The sequence below is a fragment of the Schistocerca cancellata genome, chromosome 4 (genome assembly GCF_023864275.1).
Source record: "Schistocerca cancellata isolate TAMUIC-IGC-003103 chromosome 4, iqSchCanc2.1, whole genome shotgun sequence".
In the NCBI taxonomy this organism is placed as follows: Eukaryota; Metazoa; Arthropoda; class Insecta; order Orthoptera; family Acrididae; genus Schistocerca; species Schistocerca cancellata.
This window is the reverse complement of record NC_064629.1, coordinates 765,477,651-765,488,267: the sequence shown is the minus strand read 5'-3', so window position 1 is coordinate 765,488,267 and position 10,617 is coordinate 765,477,651.

The window sequence follows — 10,617 nt, the reverse complement described above, 5'->3', positions numbered from 1 at the left end:
ATAGGAACAGCACCTCAGCTTATTGAGCGCATCTCTACAGCGTTTGCTGCTATCAGATAAGAGCACGGAATCTTACAGAAAAATCAGACAAAACATAATTGTCTTCGCTCACTACGTAACAAAGCAGATGGTCGTCACATTGAACATTTACTCTGTAGCAGTGGAGTCACAGATTCAGTTTAAAGTATAAAGCTGGCGACTGAAGCGATGTCAGGCTTCCAGATTACTCTTGTTAGCCCCATATTGGAGTGCATCGACTTTGTAAGATTTCACTAGCACTACGCAGTACGATTGCGTCCTGTGTTCTAGTTTTGGGGTTGCTGCACTTTATAAGATTACGGTGAGGTAATGATAACTGCTTATCTCATGGCAACCTTCGCCGTGATGTTTGTTAAATGCACGTATTTTTTAATTTTCAGACGTGTGAACCTTTGTTTGTAAAATGATCGTTGCATCACTGTAGAATGTAATGCAAGACTATATATCTTTTATAGCGATGCAGTTTTCATCTACACTGCATTAAGGTGTGAAATGACTGATCAATCAAAAATTGTCATGACGTCTTGTGATCCGTTTCTGCTGCCTTTGCTTCAGTTTACTGTTTTTAATGTATTTTTCGTAATATTTGAAAGAAGTATGGTTGCAATTATTAATGCAGCTTTCCAGGTTTGTGATTACATTTGAGAATGACCACTCAGTGCGTCGAAAGTAGTCATGTAACCTTTTAAAAATTTCATTTGTGGTGTTAAACGAACATTTTAAATTTAGTCAGTCAGACTCCTTGATGACACTTATGTCGAAATACAAAATCGGTTTAAAGTATCTGATTGTAGACTACTGTCAATAAAAGTTTTGCAGGTCACAATATTTTAATGTTTCATTTAGTTTACCGAATGCGTAGAAAGTGCAAAGTGCTGTAGAAAATTTATTTCACATTTTCCGCTATAGCTTTTTTGCATCAAATATAGTCAAGTTTCAGACTGACTGGGAGCTTCTTTTCGAAACCTTATTAACTTACTAACGCTACTCCAAGTTAGTTTTACTCGTCTCTTTATTTTGTTTGATGCTGATGCAGTCGTGGAGGTCATTACTTGCCATTAGTCGTAATATCTCGTTGCCATTAATTTCCTAATTTGATAAATCGATAAATAAATGCCTGTATTGTAACACCATTTTGAATGACTGAAGGAGTTTTTGCAGATAATTAAATTCTAACAAAAGTAAATTTTCTGGACTCCGCAAAGACAACACACTCAATATGGATTCTGATAAAACGGAACTGATGTTCTTTTGACGAATGGTCGATGACTAGTATTCATCTCTATCAGAAAATACCGTAAGACTATCAGTTTCATCCTCCAAAACATGCAGGTATGAACATAGACTTTAGACTGTTGCAGCAATGAAAAGAAAAGCGAGGAACTAAATTAACTACGACCATGACTTACGATGTGCATTATCCGACAGCAAACAAATATAAAGAGGATTGTTAGAAATAAGCAGTACTAGTAGTGTCATCGACTCATTCTTTATTCGTTTTAAAAGATTACAAACATAAATGAGTTTCATATGTTTCACGGTTTACTAGGTATTATTCATCATTCGTTACTTTAAAATGGAATTTTTCTCAGGGTATTGGCTGATTCCGACGTCGTTCAGGAGAACGGTCTAAGGAAGATTACTAGCCGCGGATCTAGACGAATGTTGAACTTTCCTCTTAAAGTAACATCTCACACCGTAGCCATAGAAACGCCACCACAAAAACAGACCGATAAAGGTAACGTTCCGACCCGAGGCAGGCAGGAGCATTACTGTTTAACGCGCAGTCGAGCTCGGACTGGATATGGACACGGAAGAGAAATGACCACGTCCTGCTCAAAGAAACCGTTCCGGCTTTTTCTTAAGCGATTTAGGGAAAATTTAAATATCCAGACTAGGATTTGATACCTGGTCTTTCCGAATGCGATCCCAGTGAATCCTAATCACTGCACAACATTGTTCACATTCATGACGAATAAGGACGGACATTTTGCGAACGCTGGTTTGAGCATATTTTTAACATTGAATTACTTTCGTAATTTAAAAAAATTGTTCAAATGACTCTAAGCACTATGGGACTTAACATCTGTGGTCATCAGTCCCCTAGACTTAGAACTACTTAAACCTAACTAACCTAAGGACATCCCGTTTTCAAGAAGGGACGTCGAACAGATGTGCAGAACTATAGACCTATATCTCTAACGTCGATCAGTTGTAGAATTTTGGAACACGTATTATGTGCGAGTATAATGACTTTTCTAGAGACTACTCTGTAGGAATCAGCATGGATTTCGAAAAAGACGATCGTGTGAAACCCAGCTCGCGCTATTCGTCCACGAGACTCAGAGGGCTATAGACACGGGTTCCCAGGTAGATGCCGTGTTTCTTGACTTCCGCAAGGCGCTCGATACAGTTCCCCACAGTCGTTTAATGAACGAAGTAAGAGCATATGGACTATCAGACCAATTGTATGATTGGATTGAAGAGTTCCTAGATAACAGAACGCAGCATGTCATTCTCAATGGAGAGAAGTCCTCCGAAGTAAGAGTGATTTCAGGTGTGCCGCAGGGGAGTTTCGTAGGACCGTTGCTATTCACAATATATATAAATAACCTTGTGGATGACACCGGAAGTTCACTGAGGCTTTTTGCGGATGATGCTGTGGTATATCGAGAGGTTGTAACAATGGAAAATTGTACTGAAATGCAGGAGGCTCTGTAGCAAATTGACGCATGGTGCAGGGAATGGCAATTGAATCTCAAAGTGGACAAGTGTGATGTGCTGCGAATACACAGAAAGAAAGATCCCTTATCATTTAGCTACAATGTAGCAGGTCAGCAACTGGAAGCAGTTAATTCCATAAATTATCTGGGAGTACGCATTAGGAATGATTTAAAATGGAATGATCACATAAAGTTGATCGTCGGTAAAGCGGATGCCAGGCTGAGGTTCGTTGGGGGAATCCTAAGGAAATGCAATCCGAAAACAAAGGAAGTAGGTTACAGTACGCTTGTTCGCCCACTGCTTGAATACTGCTCAGCAGTGTGGAATCCGTACTGGGTGGGGTTGATAGAGGAGATAGAGAAGATCCAAAGGAGAGCAACGCGCTTCGTTACAGGATAATTTAGTAATCGCGAAAGCGTTACGGATATGATAGATGAACTCCAGTGGAGGACTCTGCAGGAGAGACGCTCAGTAGCTCGGTACGGGCTTTTGTTGAAGTTTCGAGAACATACCTTCACCGAGGAGTCAAGCAGTATATTGCTCCCTCCTATGTATATATCGCGAAGAGACCATGAGAATAAAATCAGAGAGATTAGAGCCCACACAGAGGCATACCGACAATCCTTCTTTCCACGAACAATACGGGACTGGAATAGGAGGGAGAACCGATAGAGGTACTCAAGATACCTCCGCCACACACCGTCAGGTGGCTTGCGGAGTATGGATGTAGAGGTAAATGCAGATGTGAGAGGATATGTACAGTCTTAGATATAAAACCTGGCTGCCGCAGAGACTAAGTCCAAGTCGTTCCCCTTATGTAGCCAATAAAAGCCGCAGCCCCTCAGAATTCTAAGTCCGGCCACACGCCGACGAAGCACCACTGTAGGATTCGGAAGTATCTGGAGGAAGTGTTGTTTCCTTCTAGATGTGTTACATTGCTGTTTGAGCTAGTGGTCTAGTAGTAAATGTTGCGTAATGTACACGTAACGTGCGAGTTCGAGTCCGCTGTTTCCTCTATTTTTAAATCGCATTTAAGCTGTCTGTTAAAGTTATCCGCCTGATGGAACCTCAAAGATAATTCGCTTCGCTTCACTTTCTAACATACCAGCAACAGCAAAGTCTTCCAGAAGCAATTCCGCAAAGGAGCTCGCGCCTGCGTCAGAATCAGAACAGTTCACCCTCTGGCGTTTCCTCTTCATACACCGGCCACCGGCTACTGGCCTGCACGACACCCTCCACTTGACGTTTGGCTCCTTCTTACCAAGTATCCGCAAGGCAGTGCTATTAGTTTATCTATAGATTTTTGAGATATCTATCACTTCAGGTATCACCTGCCGACCGTCGACAGGTGATGTTTGAAGTGAACGCCGTCTCAAAAATCTATAGATACTAGTCTCCGAATGCTGGCTCCTATATTAACCAGAACCGAGGTTGGAATCTTCCTACACGTCGCTCAGTGGGCCTGAAGATGGTGTAATATATCACCGAAACCGGTAGCCCAATATAATAACAATTTGGAAATTTAGACATCTGAAAGGTGTTTGATTCGACATTCTGTACTAAACAGCCGAGGTTCCGCAACCATTTGTGAAAAGATGGACACACAGAGACTGCAACGTACTGTTCGATTTGAGTTTAATAGAGGGATGAAGACAGTGGAGGGATCTGAAAACCTTTATACTGTCTGTCGGTCGAGTGCTTGTCCGCGAAAGACAAGAGAGAGCGTTTTCTTGTTTGAAGAAAAATCATTCTGGAATGAATGATTTTTCGCGTTCAGGAAGTCCAGATAACTGACAAATGTGATGGACTGTGACCTTTCAACCGAATTGCGACATCTGCATATAATTTTCAAGGTTCAATGGCGTTTGTAGAAGTACTCCATACTCAAATTCAAAGCAAAAAAAATCGAAGGGGTGACTATTACTGCATTTTTGCTTGAACGTCAGCAGTTCACTCATTTAGCGTTCCAACGCATATTGTTACTGTTGACGATCTATGATGCCTTTATGTTAACTTCTTCTTAAGAAGTTAACGGATGAACCCTAACAACAGACATATACTTGAGCAAAGGTCAATGTGAGCATAATACTTTGCATTTGGTGGCTCAAACTGGGTGTTGTCCGCTTCGAAATTGTCCCTAGAGGAGTGCCCATCGCAGCTGTTATTTGTTGCCAACAACTGAGACGCCTTTCGGTCGCAGTGGAAGAAAAACGACCGCCAAAACTGCGTCGGCTGTTGCTGCTACTCGATAACGCACCCTGCTGATTTCACAAAAAAAGAAAAAAAACTATCCAGTAGGTTGTGTGGGAAGTCATCCCTCACGCACTTATCGATCTGATCTTACGCCCTCAAATGTTTACCCTTCCCGCTCCTTACCAAACAGCCATCAAGAAAATTGTTTTGCAGATGCAAATGCACTTCAAATCTGGTTTGACGACGTCTTTAACTCAGAACCAGTAGGTTTCTACAGGGATAAAATCCGTTAACTACTCGAACATTGTCAGACTATTTTAGATCGTGTGAGACATATAATGTTTATGATTGATTTCTCTCACATTTTTACTGTTGTTTTCAATAAACAAACGGAAAAACTATATTAAAATATGAACTCTACTAATACAATTGAAATAAAACTTTAACACAATAACCTTAAGATGAAAAACGATTTCAATATGACTTAAAGTATCTGTAACATGAGCGTGACAATATCGGCACGAATTACTGAGATATTACTCACTTAGTACTTCGAAATGATCTGTGTTTAATCTCTGTCCTGTGTCATACCCAAGGCAGGGAAATGTAGCATTTCATACATAAAATTGTTTACTCACAGAAACCAAACGTTATGTCAGCAGACGTGGATAAAAGCATTACTAGTTGTGCAATATGAAAAGTCTCCTAAAATTGAGAACAGGAAGCACTGTCACCTAACACTTTTATTAACACACAATTTTAAAGGACTTTGAATAAAAGTGATCTGATGCTTGAATCAAAAAAAGGGAAACAAAATTCTTCTAAAAGTTCAGCAGAAGGTTAAGCGTTCAGGTCCAAGGAACAAAGTTTGTCAATTCCTAGCAGGAACTCGAACAAAAGAAACAGACAAAGTAATGTCAATAGCCGCCACTGGAAACTTCTCCAGGTCCGAAAGTGTCGTGCTGAACAGTACCCTTCCCCAGGGGCGCGACGTCGAAGGCCGGCTGCGACGATGGCTAGCGGCTGACGGGATGGCAGCAGCGGCGGTAACTTGGGAGAAGAACTTTAGTCTTCAGCGGATGGATGAACTGCCGGTTTATGGCCAGAGCGCAGTCTTAAATCCTGACCGCGCGGATGACTGCTGCTTCTTATTGGCTGGTTCCTTTGTGGATGCATGACGTAATCCGATCAGCGCTCGCCGCTGGCTGGTGAGCGTGTCGGTTGCTGGCTTGGTGTGACCGTTATTATCGCCCGCTGATGGCCCGCTTGTTGGACTCCGAAGGTCGGTCGGCTGCCAGTAGTGTGGAGTCACGGGAGTTTAAATGCTGCAACTGCGGAAGGTCGGCTGTCGGTGCTTCACGGAGGGTGCACCAGAGCATTGCTCCTCGCCCCCGAACGGAGGTGTTATCGCCCTCGACGATGTCCATATGCTCTGAGGCCAGAGAGGAAGAGCCCGGCTGTGAATCGACGCTCATAGTATGGCCGGATAGTGCTCCTGGACCCGATGGCGTGCCTCCCCGCAGGATGGCGCTGGATCGCCGGCCACAGGCGGCGAAGGAGGCTCTGGAATACACTCCTGGAAATGGAAAAAAGAACACATTGACACCGGTGTGTCAGACCCACCATACTTGCTCCGGACACTGCGAGAGGGCTGTACAAGCAATGATCACACGCACGGCACAGCGGACACACCAGGAACCGCGGTGTTGGCCGTCGAATGGCGCTAGCTGCGCAGCATTTGTGCACCGCCGCCGTCAGTGTCAGCCAGTTTGCCGTGGCATACGGAGCTCCATCGCAGTCTTTAACACTGGTAGCATGCCGCGACAGCGTGGACGTGAACCGTATGTGCAGTTGACGGACTTTGAGCGAGGGCGTATAGTGGGCATGCGGGAGGCCGGGTGGACGTACCGACGAATAGCTCAACACGTGGGGCGTGAGGTCACCACAGTACATCGATGTTGTCGCCAGTGGTCAGCGGAAGGTGCACGTGCCCGTCGACCTGGGACCGGACCGCAGCGACGCACGGATGCACGCCAAGACCGTAGGATCCTACGCAGTGCCGTAGGGGACCGCACCGCCACTTCCCAGCAAATTAGGGACACTGTTGCTCCTGGGGTATCGGCGAGGACCATTCGCAACCGTCTCCATGAAGCTGGTCTACGGTCCCGCACACCGTTAGGCCGTCTTCCGCTCACGCCCCAACATCGTGCAGCCCGCCTCCAGTGGTGTCGCGACAGGCGTGAATGGAGGGACGAATGGAGACGTGTCGTCTTCAGCGATGAGAGTCGCTTCTGCCTTGGTGCAAATGATGGTCGTATGCGTATTTGGCGCCGTGCAGGTGAGCGCCACAATCAGGACTGCATACGACCGAGGCACACAGGGCCAACACCCGGCATCATGGTGTGGGGAGCGATCTCCTACACTGGCCGTACACCACTGGTGATCGTCGAGGGGACACTGAATAGTGCACGGTACATCCAAACCGTCATCGAACCCTTCGTTCTACCATTCCTAGACCGGCAAGGGAACTTGCTGTTCCAACAGGACAATGCACGTCCGCATGTATCCCGTGCCACCCAACTTGCTCGAGAAAGTGTAAGTCAACTACCCTGGCCAGCAAGATCTCCGGATCTGTCCCCCATTGAGCATGTTTGGGACTGGATGAAGCATCGTCTCACGCGGTCTGCACGTCCAGCACGAACGCTGGTCCAACTGAGGCGCCAGGTGGAAATGGCATGGCAAGCCGTTGCACAGGACTACATCCAGCATCTCTACGATCGTCTCCATGGGAGAATAGCAGCCTACATTGCGGGGAAAGGTGGATATACACTGTACTAGTGCCGACATTGCGCATGCTCTGTTGCCTGTGTCTATGTGCCTGTGGTTCTGTCAGTGTGATCATGTGATGTATCTGACCCCAGGAATGTGTCAATAAAGTTTCCCCTTCCTGGGACAATGAATTCACGGTGTTCTTATTTCAATTTCCAGGAGTGTACATGCTGGACGTAGATCATTACTTGGTGGTGCCACATCTCTTCTCTGGCAAAGCTGGATAATGTGCCGCCAGTGCCTGGACCCATCAGCACACTTAGTCCCAACCAAAGCGTAGTCCCGGAGGTGCTGAACGGTGGCCAGAATCTACGTCGGCATACGATGTAGGTGTTGGTCCAGACAGGATCCCGGGTAGCATAACGGTGCCGCCAACGATGGGAGCGAGGAGTGTTCAGAAGCGTGTAATGTATGATTGACAAATGGAACCGTTCAAATGGTTCAAATGGCTCTAAGCACTATGGGACTTAAAATCTGAGGTCATCAGTCCCCTAGAACTTAGAACTACTTAAACCTAACTAACCTAAGGACATCACACTCGTCCATGCCCGAGGCAAGATTCGAACCTGCGACTGTAGCAGCAGCGCCGTTCCGGACTGAAGCGCCTAGAACCACTCGGCCATAGCGGCCGGCAACTGGAACGGGCCACTGTGTAGGTGTCCATAGGAGACAACTCCTTACAGGGTTGGCCCCAGTGGGAAGATAACAATAAGGACAAGGCGTCTCTAAGATGCTGGATGAAAAGGAGCCATGTGCATTATGAAGATTCTGCTAGCTGTGCAAAACTCTTTGAATTCTGCAGTTGTAAATTGTGGGCTGTTGTTATTTGGGAGTCCTTCCAACGAAAAAATTCGTGCCAATGCTTGGATATTGGTGTTCCCAGTGGTAGATGACATGCAAGAAACAAAAAAGGAAAGATTGAGCTGCCATCGACCACTGTCAACCAGGAGGACCCCATGAAGGGCCCAGCAGAATGGAGCTGTGTCCTCGACTACAGGGTGGAGAGGATAGGCCAAGGAAAACATCAGCATGCTATGGTGGCCTGCTAGCTTTGAAGCTCATGTACACTGAGACCATGGTAGAGATGGCTGCATCCATCCCTCTCCAACACGTATGATGTTGGGCCATGTGCTTGGTGAGGATGACTCCCAAATAGCCCTGGTGTAGGAGGTCAAGGCCTTTCTGCTGGAGAGACCCAGAGATGAACAGCTGTATATAGTCATTGTCCCTTTGGAGCATCCAGACTCCTTGGAGAGCGGAGCACACATAGTGTCTGCTCCAAAGGCTTCGAGGTTGGGAGTCTGTGGTTGCTTCTGATTCACTGGCCACATATAACAACACACATCAAGACCTCGCTGAAAACTAGATCCTGAGCTGTGTGCTGCTTCATGACAGTGGAAAGTAAGTGATGACCTTTTCTGTCACTGAATCCAGGTGGAAGGAGGTCAGTGCTGAAGGCAGGATCCGCACCCATGGGCAGATGAGAAAGAAATCTGCGTTAGCGTATTGAGCTGATGATTTGAATCAGATGTTGTAGGAAGAGCTGAACAACAAAAGGGCCCATCGCTTTAGGTGCCAAGCCTATGCTGCTGATGCTGCTGTTGAAACCTGAAGAAGATGGAGAAGTGGTTTATGAAAGGTAAGTAGAGTAAAGTAGTGGCCATACATGTAGTTGTGAAACCTCTTGTTGCCAAACATTATCGCCAGAGCTTCTTTCTCAGTCTGTCTATAGTTCTCCTGGGAGTGGCTTATCATCTTCGATAAGAACATAATTTTTTGCTGTTGATGATTTGAGGCAGCATTGCCCCCACCCTGTAATTGGATGCAGCCGTTGCCTGACTAACATGTTGTCAAAATAATTAGTCAGGCCAGGGATCGGGAGAATCAGTTGTTCCAGATACCACTGAAAAATACCCAGTGCACTTGCAGTGCCGAATGGTTAGTGGTTGTAACAAAAAATGCCAAAGAGGTTATTAATTACCGACAGTTCCTTAGATGCACCATTGAGGTGCAGTCGGATATACGCATCTGTAAGGTCAAATGGTTCAAATGGCTCGGAGCACTATGGGACTTAAATTCTGAGGTCATCAGTCCCCTAGAACTTTGAACTACTTAAACCTAACTAACCTAAGGACATCACTCACATCCATGCCCGAGGAAGGATTCGAACCTGCGATCGCAGCGGTCGCGCAGTTCCAGACTGTAGCGCCTAAAACCTCTCGGCCACCACGGCCGGCATCTTTAAGGTCAATCCTTCACAAACACCGCCTGATGTGTAGGGTATGAGTCCATAATCGCCTGAGAATTGATGATAAGACTAAAAATCGCCGCAGACACGGGGCGCACAATTTGGTTTTTCCACCAGGATAATGAGTGTTGCCCATCTACTGTTCGGACCAGGTGAAAGGACATCGCCATCTTGCAGGAACTGGAGCTCCTCATGGAGCCTATCCCTGACGGTAAAAGTTGCAGTTCAGGCTTTGCAGAACTTAGGAATCGCGTGAGGCATCGTGGTGAGTGGGCTACAAACCTGTTGACAGCATCATAACAATGGCCAGGAAGATGGTGGGGAAGGGAAGGGGATGCTGACAATGGCCAATGGGGGACAGATAAGACTTGATCTGTGTCGTGTAGCATGTGGCGGCCGACTCTCCACATGAACCACCGGTGTTGCTTCATGAGTTGCAAGTCCAGAGCATGAGAAAGGTCCAGCTCGAACAGCTTATTTGCAAGATGTGATGGAGGTAGCCCCATACCATACACATCTGCAGAAGGTTCCAGTGACGGAAATCACATCATTGCTAAAACTCTTGAGAGGCTAGAAGAAATGAT